The sequence below is a fragment of the Atta colombica genome, unplaced genomic scaffold (assembly GCF_001594045.1).
Source record: "Atta colombica isolate Treedump-2 unplaced genomic scaffold, Acol1.0 scaffold40, whole genome shotgun sequence".
NCBI lineage: Eukaryota > Metazoa > Arthropoda > Insecta > Hymenoptera > Formicidae > Atta > Atta colombica.
Genome location: NW_017259509.1, coordinates 85,096 through 97,739, shown reverse-complemented (window position 1 = coordinate 97,739; position 12,644 = coordinate 85,096). Strand labels below are relative to the sequence as shown.

Sequence of the window (12,644 nt, the reverse complement as noted above, 5' to 3'; positions counted from 1 at the left end):
ATATATATTATATATATATACATACATATCGCTTGTATATGATCAGTAATAACATTATTATCTGTGTCATTAATAATATTGAGTGCACTTACGCGTTTCACGTATATAATCGGAGTAAATCTTTTTTAACATAGCGTCCGTCACACCGGTATACACGTGAAAAACAAGGTAGAGCGCGAATTATTATAGATTGTTCGTCGATATGGAGAGCAGTGATGTTACGACCGGTGCGGAATCACCGGATGGCAATCAACGAAATCAAATAAACCCGCACACCCGACACGAAGAAATCAACGTCGAATAATGATCTATCGATGCGGGTGGTTTGTGAAACGGTTAAAACCAATGGTTAAAACCAATGCGCCAATGCGACGCGAGTCGCTCAACAAGTAGAATCACAAATCCCATTTTCCTGACCACTACAATCCTACCTTCCACTTGACGCTTCGTCGTTTTGCTTTCTATATTGATACTTTAATTCATTGACAATCAATATCTTAATCATAATTTTGTGCACAATTTTCTCATAAAAGAAGATCGTGAACGCTGGAACGATCTTTGATTCGCGAATCACGGCGTCCCTTTGTTTATTTATTATATTCATGTTTGATTTATTTATTCCTTTATCTCCACACAAAGGACACAAGAACATTCATAATCCAATCAGATTTAAAGCTTATAAATAGCATTCAGATAGATAATAAAAAAAACGGAAGGACAAGTAGATAAAAGTAGATGAATCGCCTCACAGACTGACATAGACCAGCGAGTTAAGGATTAATTCCACTGGATTATTTCTCGTTGCAATTTTTTTTTTTTTTTTCCCCATAGAATTAAGTGGTATTTTCCCTGGAGGATAACGTGCGAGAATAAATTCGCGAGACCTTTCGACATTTATGCGGAAATGCTCACTCCTCCGCGAACGAGTCGGTTTAACTCTTCATCCCTGCACGCCGAAGTTGATATGCAAAGTAGAACGCTCGCGTGCAAAGTGGAACACCACTCGGTGAACTTCTATATCTGATGGCAAGAACGCTCGTGCTGCGAGATAATATCTTTATATGCGGGAATTTCAAGTGAACTGTACGCCATAGTGAACGTGAAATGCCTTCTCTTTAATCAAAGGATTTTGTGTCTCTCTAATATCTATTCGTCCGAAGTATGCGTTCATAGAATTTACAAAATAACTATATCATAAAAATTCTAAGCAACGAATAGCAATGGTAAAAAAAGAAAATAACAATATGAAGTTTTCTAAATTGACGTCAAAGTTTATAATGAAATCTTGATGAAATTAATTCCAGCTTATTTAATAAACTTTATCGATAATTTTATTAGAAATTCCAACCGAGCGTCTATCCTTATCTCTTCTATTGTGCTCAATTATTCAATGAAATATTTAATAAAAGTTAGATTTCCTTTTTATTAATGCAATGAAACTTAAAAAAATATGACGTTTTTCAGAAACATTATATATAATATTATACAAGAATTATTTTAAATTTTCTCTGATGGTCGAATTAGCGTAGTTCCAGTTTTAGTGTAACTGCATTGCTATCATTGAACGTGATAGAACTTTGCTTGTTCATTCATTTTCTGGCCTCAGAAGGATCAAATGTCACTTATTAATGAGCACACTTTATACCTGTCACCCGTGACCAAGTTTTGAAACACTTTGAAGATCGCGATTTCTCCAACGCTCTCACGTGAAAAATGCACGACGCTCGGGGAGAAAAAAATATCCTTCGTAAAGCTCGGCAATACCAAGTACTGCATGACTGTAATATCTTGTAGCAGATAACTTCCCACGTCGAAAACTTTCGCGGCGAACTTTTTCCCGGTTTGTGAACTGCGCTATCCGTAACTCCTCCTCTTCCTGGGACCTTCTCCCGAAACCGCATCAAAAGACGTTAATTCGCTGTTATTTTCCCGGACTCGTTTCGCTAAGTGAGTCCAAGTTCTGACACGACTTGCATTGTCACGCTTCAACGATAACTATAAGGGAAAGATTGAATTGCCGTTTTAATAAGAAAACGAAGAAAGACTCGCCAGCATCCCGGAAGAGAACCTCAATTTTTAATACTCAATTTTACTCGATGTTGCACACGCTTCGGGTGATCAATATGTAAACTTCCTAGCGAGGAGATAAGATTCTTTACAAGATTGTAATCGAGAATGTGAAAAACATCGTGCGAAAGATGAACGTATTGTCGATAAGTAGTAAAACATAATATTTGTCAGACGCGACCAATGGAGACACGCGAATGTAAACATATCTAAAATAAACATTGCTAAAGTAATTTATTTATTGTTTTGTTGTTTCTATTAGTTAAAAATCATGTTTAACAAGAATAGTATTGCATTATCAATAACAAAATTATTATTTACAAAAATATTATACTTTTCTAACGACATTATGAAGCATTAAAAATTGATTATTTAACCTATTTATTGATTTATATAACTTTTGAAAGAGACAGAGAGAGAATAAATAAATAAATTGTATAAATTAATTAAAAAAGATGTCAAAATAATTAAAATTCATAGGTTGATTTGATATAAATGTTTAATAAAAAATATTTATCATTTGCTATGACTATTTCAACATACTGTTGTTTTAACGATATTCTATTATTCTATATTCTCTATTATTTACCTTTATATCTATATTCTATTATTTGCATTGAAGAGCAATTATCGAATTTCTATATGAAATTGCCGGTCATATTAGTTACAAGAGCATTAGCTATTCGAAGGTGTTGTGTTTAAACCATGGTATGCAAGCGAGAACAGCAGCCATTTTGCCATTTCTCTTGAGGATGCTTCTACTGGGCATATTGTTCGGTCACGACAATCAAGCTTCGATTTCCGACCCCGGTTGCCATTTCGTGCGACATTTCGCTCTTAAACGCCGCTTTAGGAACGAAATGGACTTTTCTCGGCCCGTTGCTTCTACGACAAATCGCGGGTCGATCCTTACCTTATATCGACTATGCGAACTGGCCAATTGCAAGGAAAATACGACAAGGCAGCGAGAATTCTATGGAATGGCGCTTTATCTTGCGTAAATGAAACAAACAACAATTTTTGTTATCACATTTGCGGGTAATTCAATAAAAACCTACCAAAAATATTTTCCTCTCGCCTTTCTCTCTCTCTCTCTCTCTCTCTCTCTCTCTCTCTCTCTCTCTCTCTCTTCTCCTCTTTATTAGCAGTTTTATTTATTCAGATTTAGTTAATTATGAAATTTAAGACAAAAGTAACATTAATATGGTGTAGCCATAAAAGAGAACTTTGAGTTTTTAAATATTCTCATGCATTTTATTATAATAAATCATATGATGAATATATTTATTAAACCCAACATTATGTAAAAAAATTATTTTTTAAAAGGCTTGTTATTCTACGTGATTATAAAACACAAAGAGTAGGTTGATTTATCAATAGAACTAACGCTGAATCACCATCGCACTGAGAGATAATTTCAAAAGTTATCGTTGTAATGTAAATAGAGAAAGAAAGTTTTGCGATCAACAAAAAAACAGTATATTACTTTGCTCTCACGTGCACTTCTCTATGTACTTTTTTGTACTTTTCATTTATATCCGAATAACGTTTCTCTTTCGCGAGGGACGCGAGAAAATGTTGGATTCTTTATTTTGCGAGAACGACTATTTTCCAAGCGTACTTTTCGTCGGAATAAAAATTGCGGATTTTACAAAGCTGGAAGAGGGAAATGCATCGCTGAATACAGAATGCGAGAAAAAAAGATACGCGTAACTGTCATTTCAATAGCGAATGAATTTTGAAATGCCAGTTGCGTGCGTAAAATCGTGTACAGCACAAATAATCTTCTTCTAATTATTTATTCTCATTTTCACGCGGACTAACGCTACGTTAAATATTTGTCGTAGTATTATTTATTAATCTGAACAAGCATTCGCAGTACACAACGCATGTACATTGCTAACGTAAATAATATATCTAAAACAATTTCTTATTAAAACTTATGAAATCTGTCTGCTGGAGAAAAAGTTTGTTGGTAAAATACCACATATCAATATTTTATAAATCGATAAAATATATCCAATTGCTAGTATTTGTATTGAACTCAGGTATTATGGCTACGGAAAAGATGATCATAGACTTTATATTACTTTTCCAATAATTGTTAAATAGATTTTTATAGTCATTCTAATAAAATAGTCATTCGAATAAAAGTTTTAAATGGCCATCTTTTCTATATGGTCCTTACCTTAATTTATCTTTTTTTAGAGATAAACATGTATTTATATACCCAGAGAAAAAAAAATTTCTTTGATTTGTTAAAAAATTTTTTTGATTTAAACATTATTTTTTAAAATCAAATAAAATATATTTTTAAATCAAAGAAATTTTTTTCTTCAACCGAAATTTCTTTAAATCGAAACAATCTTTTCTCTGGGTGTATTCTTCATTTGTTCCATCTAATCTAAATTTTTTCATATTTCCGTTTTGATTCTTTCAATAAATTATTTCAATTCCTTAAAACAGAAACTCAAATGACGAGACATCGGTAAAACGGAACAAACCGACGACAGACAATCGGTGAAACTTCCGGACGCTATTGTGCTGCAAGACAATCGACGCTCCCGGAGCATCCTGAGAAAGCATTGGGCAACTCAGTAGAATTCTTCCTTGAATTAGTTACGCTGGTGAAGACTGGGCGTGCACGGAAATTCGACGACGATACCGTGAAATTCTGGTAGTAGCCCACGGGATAATGCTCGGAATTTCGAATCGGACAATGGCGCGCGTCGAATCTTGGCAAATGACTTTGCGCCGCTACACTCGTAAACGGAATCCGCGACCGATCACTTTGAATTGGTATGCATCAGGGTGGAATTCACGCCTCGTTCAGAATGAATCACGCGAGACTCTCGAATTCACATCACCATAAAAAAACAAAAGCCTTGCATGGAATTCGCATGATTGTTACGATGAATCGAGAACTTTAATTTTTCTGATTGAACACTATTCTGATTTAAAACTTTTGATAGTCTCACTTAGGTGACTAATAAGGTTACTAATAAAATAACTCATTAATTAATACTAACATAAAGATTTTTTTTTACAATTTGTAAGCAAAACTATAAATTAATAATAAATTAATATTTAATAAATTAGATTAATAAATTTAGTGTTTTTAAAATACATTAACAGACAAATTTGAAATAACAAGAGTATAAGAAGCGATAAAATACATGATAGCTGAAAGGAAATTAAAATTGAGTTCACAATAAAGTAAAGACTATTTTTCTTACAAAATAATTGGATTTTAACACAATCTTGTAATAAATAGTTCAAAATACTATTGAAATTGTTACAGTTGAGTCAATCAATCTCCCATAGAGTTTTCTTTTCGCATTTATCAATCGAAAAAATCCTTTCTGTCGCGAACAATGCATGAGAATTGCCTCATCATTGTTAAAAACAAGGAAGACAAGATGAATATACAAGACACATGAATAATGAAGCTGTCTAGCAACAGTCAGTAACTCTTCAGAGTTAATCTGACATCTTTTCCTCCCATTATTAGATTTCCCCTTTCTGCTCTCGTATTAGATCGACATTGTAAACAGCGCTTAAGTTTTCCGCTCGGGGGAATACCGTGAAGATGGTAAACAGGTTCCGCTATGTGCGGATTTCTACGTGCGGAAAGCGATTGGTTCACGTTTGTATGTATTTGCGTATGCGTGTTGTGTATACATCCAGTTTGTATTGCAGACTCGTTTTAGAAGATAATAGAGAGAGTGGAATAAGACGGTCAAAACAGAGAGAAAGAGAGATAGAGGGAGAGAGAGAGAGAGAGAGAGAGAGAGAGAGGATGAGACAATATCCGAAAATTCTTTCTTCTCTTCATAAGCCGTCTTATCGACTTACTGGTCGTTAATACCCTATCGTAGCCTCATGGAGTTATCGACGAGCAAGAAGTTTCGTCGACTTTGCTCGCCTGTTCTGCTCCATAACCGAGAGTTCTTACAATTTCCTTCTTTAGGGGAGGAGGTTACAATCAAGTCCGTATAACGCTACCGTGCGAAATTCAGGTAGCTTCTTCTTCGCAAATCGGACTTCTATTAACTCCCGAGAACATTTGGTGGGATTCCGCCTCCGTTCCTGCTCGTTTACCACAAATGTTTCGTCTTTGCAAAGGAAAGGCATTCGTGTTTTCTCTACACATTACCTGAGAATTCTATTGTTCATCATGAAATGCATTTGGGTATACCATTTACAGTTAGAACTTTGAACTGTATGCTTGAATTAATTATATCGATAAATCTATTTGCCAAAATTGACTATTTGTGATGCAAAATTCTCAGATTTGAGAAAGTTAGAGATTTCGTCTATTTTTTAAGTTTGATGATTGAGATAGAAAAGAAAAATGAGAAAAGAAAAGGACACGTGTACGTCATATAAGGCAATTCAACATCAACAGATTGTGTAGTTCAAGTTGTTTTAAAGAAATATTGATTGTGTTTAAGCTGAACGAAGTTCTAGCTTGCTTGCCGAGCGATTGAATGTGATTGATTGGATCTATAAGTAAGAACCGATCATGTTCAATCGCTCGGCAAGGAAGTTTAGCTACTCTGTCAATGCCAACTTGAACACGGCCATTGATTACCGCTTATTGCCAGAAGTAAACTTGTTGTGAAAATTTTATTCTACAAGTAAGCTCACTGAGAAAAAAAATTGTAATTTGATCAAATTAATTTAATTATCTTTATTATTATTATTTACTATTTGTTCTTTATTTCTTTTGTTGAAGAATTTATGCATTTAAGTCAAATGGATGTATTCAGTACTGCAACCACTCATCAAAAGTGGCTCAGTGAGCTCTTGCATCTGATTGGCATATTCTATTAGATCTAGAAATGTAGATCGAAGAGACATACTTAAGAGCTCACTGTGAGCGCTCAGTGAGCAATTGTAGTATTGAATGCATCCATTATATTGTCATTGCGCAAATATTGTACATGATGAAAAAACTGTGCAACGATAACGATATTGACATTATTATTGTTAAGAATCATAAAATCAGAATATGTATTCTGTATACTCTGTAGTTTGTTTGTAATAAATTCGAATATACTGTATTACCATACATTAATCATACTGAAAATATCTGGTTGGAAATGGATGAGCTAGAAAATTCTAAGTAGGTATATCAAATTAGAATTCTGATTATCATAACTAGAATTCTACATTTAACCAGAAAATTCTGATTTTTTAATCAGACTTCTAATTAATCCAGCCAGACATTTTCCTCACTAAAATTTATTCCGATGGAAGAGTAAATTGATACACATCACGTCTATATGACAAACATATTAAATTATTAATAAAAACGTGTAGAAATAAAAAATTTTTTTAAGAGTTAACTTTTGTCTAGGTAATGCAATCTTATTTTAAGAGACTATAAGCCGTAAAACCGTGCTATATTAATCAATCACAGAAAAACAATCGGCTGTGATCAATTTCATTATGATTTTACAGCCTCTTAAAGCAAGATTGTGGACTTATTAGATTTAAGAATTATAGAATCAGAATATTGGCATAAAAATGTAAAGAAAGTGTATTTTAATTATAACAATTAATTATTTACAAGGTCTAATGTCGACTATATAAAAACTGTGTTAACGAGTTTAGTTTTTCTGTATCACTTGCTTTCAGTCAATTTAATAGAAATCCAGCTTCCTTATCTACTAGTTTAGTAGGAATTCTACTGAACTGGAAAGAATTAGTGTAAACGAGTGTTGAAGAATTATATGTATATAAATGAATCTATAGATGATATTTATCTCAAGATGTAAGAAAGGAATTATTAGAAGAATTTATCAAGACTTCCTTTCGTAATACTTGAAAAGATTTGTTCTTCTTACTTGAACATATTGCACGAGTGCAAGAAGTATGCACTAAGTCTGCATTTTGACTGCTTGCCTCGTATCACTCGCCTTCACCGATGTGCACCTGATAAGTAGCAGATAAGCTCAAATTGCAGTCGCGTACAAAAAAAAACCCGGCGCGCTCGCTTTTGCTCGCGAGGATGGATTTTAATTGAATGCGCACGCGTGTTTTAACACACACGGCACGTGCCAGGGCGTCGGGTTCCAATATTTGCTCTCGAGCGCAGAAATTGGGATTACCGCGATGAATCCTCGCTGTGGCTCGCGGCCGGGAACGGTTTTGTTTGCGTGGCTTTTATTCGCACCGCTCGCGCTACACCCCATGCCGAAACGATGGTAGATGTGTTTAGCGGTTCTCGTATAATTCGCCAAACAGCAATCGCGAACCCGCTCCTCCGCAATCGTTTCCGTCGAGTGCAGTCCGGCAGTGCTAAATGTGGCCGAGCTGTTTCGTACACGCCTGTGCAATTGTCAACAGTGCGTTGTGACGCGAACATTCGACGGACCTCTGTGGTATTGTGTGAATTAAAAAAAAAAGAGCGATAGAGGGGAAAAGGGAATAGAATATAAGAGAATTCAGACATCCATGTGGACCGAGTATAAATTTATTTGATCAGCTTGAAAACATGTCATACAATGGATCTCGTCAAATGTTTGATGAGGCTGCGGCTATTAGCTGATTGTATAAATATTTATTGAAAAATTTTTTAATCATTCTGAAAGCACAGAAAGTTGATTGCACTATTATCATGTGGTACATAATTATTAGCATTAGACATAATTATTAGCATTTTGCCAGCATAATGACCATTCAAAAAACATTATTATAAGTACATAAAGAATTCAGTGTTTGCAGCTACACTGAAAAAAGAGTTAATTATTAACTATTAATGTTTAATGAAATAATGCTAATTAAATGTTTGATTAATATAAAACTTTACTTTCCTAAATATTTAATATTATCAAACGTTATCGTTTAGTAATACTTACTAAATATTTACAAAAGTAAAATAATGTTTGATTGTATCAATTAAACATTTAATTAGCATTATTTCATTAAATATTTAATAGCTCTTATACCAACTCTTTTTCCAGTGTATGAAATGTGTAATAACTCTTCTTATTTCACGCTTTTGTCTTGAATAAAATCATAGAATATATGTAGAATATTGATCGATAAAATAATATGTAGATCAAATTTAAAATTGTAAGAAAGGAAGACTGTAATTAAATATAATTTTCATTAGAACTTTGTATTAAAATCAGTTATTGTTGTTTAATTCTTAACTTCAAATGCAATGTTCACTAATTTCAATTAGCACATAGTATTACAAATAAATTGAAATCTCTCTTCTAATATTGCTGGTACTCCTATATATATTGACAGGAATTGTATGTAGGTCAGGAACCATATTGGGAGACCTAGCTTCGTTAAAATCCAGTTTCGTAGCGGTGGACGTGAAAGGGCATGAAGGGACGAGGCGACAACGCGAGGTGAGAGGTTCATGCCGTTCGTTCCATAACATACAAAGGTAGTGTCGCAAACTGAGTTGCCGAAACTCGGTTTCCATGTATGAGAGGAGAGATGTCGAGGCGAGTGACATACCCGTCTCGAGGAACAACGTGGAAGAGATTAGCGCAGCTTCTCGTGGCAGTTTCGTGACCGGCTGACTCTCATCACCGCATAGTGTCGAAGCAGGTACGCCTATTGTGCGCGACCTGCATGTAGTACGTGTGTACACGATGTATTCTCTTCTGAGATTAGTATTTAAGGCAACTGGAAAATTTCCTGAATCGTCGCTCCGGGATTTTGTCCTGAATAGATGCGCGAGTTTCTGGCACTATGATATACATTATACATATAGAGTAACTGTCGTATTCTCGTCCGTATTAGTGTGCCTTTAAGCCAACTTATTCATTACTGTTAATTATTAAATTTTATGACTTTAATTTTTTCTGCTTGAAATCAATATTAGTTTTTCAACTAGAATTATTATATATTTCTCTTTCTTATATTATACGGTTCGGAAAAAATGTATCGAATTTAACATAAATTGTATACAAATAGTCTTTAAATTTTGAATTAACTTTATACAAAATGAATATGTTAGAAGATAACACTAATATTATGTAAGGGAATAAATACAAAGAAAGATAATATCGACAGTTTATAAAGAAACCGTGGGAACATTTTTTTTTCAGAAAATTAATATTTATGTTAAATTAGCACATATTTCATTCATTTCTCTTAGAATTTACGTTTTAAAATACATTATTTTTATATTACTTTATGTTTGTTTACTCATAAATTGTATCGTGACACTGAAGAAATGTTGAATATCACAAATTTAATTTTAGACAAAACCTTTAAATAACATTATCACATTATGTTAAATTAACACTTAAATATGCTAAAAAATTCAATACAAACGGTTAACACAGAACATGAATGGACCGTTTTTAACACAAATACACAATTTTTTTACTGTGTATTCTTCTAAAAGATATTAATATTGTATAATGTTTTTAATAAAATTAAAAAAAAATATTCCCTTAGAATATCCATCCAAGAGACGATAGTCTTATTAACGTATCCTCAATTTATGCTTCTATTCGCATTTAACTCATGTTAACATATATAATTTCTAAAACATATAATATTTTAATAAGCTCATTGTTTAGTTAATATTGTTAATATTGCATAAATTATTATTTTAATTATACAATTTCAATGTACACTCATAATATAATGCTTTTAGTTCCAATACAGCGCACACTAATAGAAACAAGCTTAAAATCTTGCGGTATTATTATGCTCACATTTGTGATATCTTTCGAAAAACGTTTACTATATTTTAATAGTTAAAAAATTATTTTTATGATATTATTTTTGAGTATCGTACACATTAATAATTTAATTTAATAAAAAAATATCTTTTCTTATTTATTGGTTTTCTTTATGACTTATAGTCACTTATCCTACTTATAGCTAAATAACTGTAATTAATTCTATTAAAGTCTAAAAGCATTTGTATTTTTTAAATTTATGTATCAACACACTCGTTTGGTCATAAGAGGATTGTTAATTAATAACGAGTTTAACATATTTTTATAAATCGATTAGGTTTTCTGATACGTATTCCTGATATCATCCGTAATGATCACAAAAAATTGTTGATGTTTAAAAATTAAAAAAAATCTAAATTATTACATAGTTGTTATTAAGTATTTATTTCAGATTTCCTTTTATTTTCTCAAAATAAATACAAAAGAACTGTGTTTTTAAAAGAAGATTTTATTAAAAATTAAAGATATTAGAATATTAACTGTCTGTTTTTTCATGAGAATTATCTTGATTTATAATAGTACCATAAATTAGCGTAAAATCAATGAACGCTTCCGAATATCTCAATTCCTTAATTAGCCGGTGAGTATCACACGTGAGATCGGAGGTAGATCGATCGTCATCGCGTCGCAAACAAAAACTTTGGGGTCGTCATTCTACTAAATCGATCTCTTCTTCATGGCGTGAAATGAACGACGTTCCAACGCGACTGGTTGAAACTTTGATATTCTAGATTCTAGAATGCTTCCATTCCGAAATAGCAAGAAGAACGGAGAGGAAAGGTTGGCGATAGTTCCGCTAACCGACTGCATTCCGTACGTCAATAGCAGGTGACTGCATTCCGTACACTCGGCTGCGCAGAGTATACTACGTGCATATACTTTATATGCGAGTGCTGAAGGTGCATTGAATCGTCAAATTACGTTTACTCACGCCGACGATTCCCGTTTATTTTCGCGAGTAGCCCGAAAATTTGATATCACACTAGAAGTCGTTCGCGTATACAAGGATTTATTGAAACCGAAGTCTCCGCGTGACATCGAGATATTAAGGGATAAATCATTCAACGGATTTGTGGGAAAGAACAAAATAAAATGGAAATATGATCTATATTTTCTATAATAATAGTAATTTACACAGCACAATTATAATATAAGAGGAGAACCATTTTGCTCTGTGTGTGTGTATGTGTGTATGTGCGCGTGCGCATGCGCGTGCGCGCGCGCGCGCGCGTGTGTGTGTGTGTGTGTGTGTGTGTGTGGGGCGTTAGTTGTCACAAGCTAACAAAGCAACTAACCGATATTTTGCTTAGAAGAAAAAATCCTTTTGCCATACACACACGCACATGCACACAATAATTGCGGCACATCATTAAAACGCAAGATTGCACGCGAAAGCAATAATTAGATTAGGTCTGCGACAAGAAAAACATGTTGATGCCAGGCAGCTAGCCTTTTTAAGAAGTATATATGTTGCGGCAACTTATTTATTATACAGTGTAACTCGATCGTAGCATGCAACGTATTTCCGTACTTCATCGGAGTTGTAACTTAACCCGCGTCGTTTACCGTCGTAAAATCCAGTCACGCCCCGAAGGCGCCTTTATGATATAAGTATCGCATAAAGTTCATCTTCGGGCTGTAAACTCGTCATTTTCGGTATTGCAAGTGGTAACGAAATCTTTGAAAAATATAAGTACGTACTTACTCGCGTTTTACGAAATAGTCCGTTCCGATTCTCGCTCGATTGATTCCAGATAGACGTATATTCTCTCAACCATCTAGCCTCAAACTACTAGATGTATGTATCATATAAATACATATACATATTAGGTGTAGTAAAAAGAAATCCATTAT

The 12,644-nt window shown here is 33.6% G+C and overlaps 1 protein-coding gene across 1 annotated transcript in view; it reads left to right on the top strand.

The window, feature by feature from the left end:
- The window catches only part of LOC108691120, a gene marked incomplete at its 3' end in the record, with an annotated part of 131,457 nt that overhangs the window by 74,249 nt on the left and 44,564 nt on the right, over positions 1–12,644 (top strand). The gene's annotated exons all lie outside the window — the stretch shown is intronic.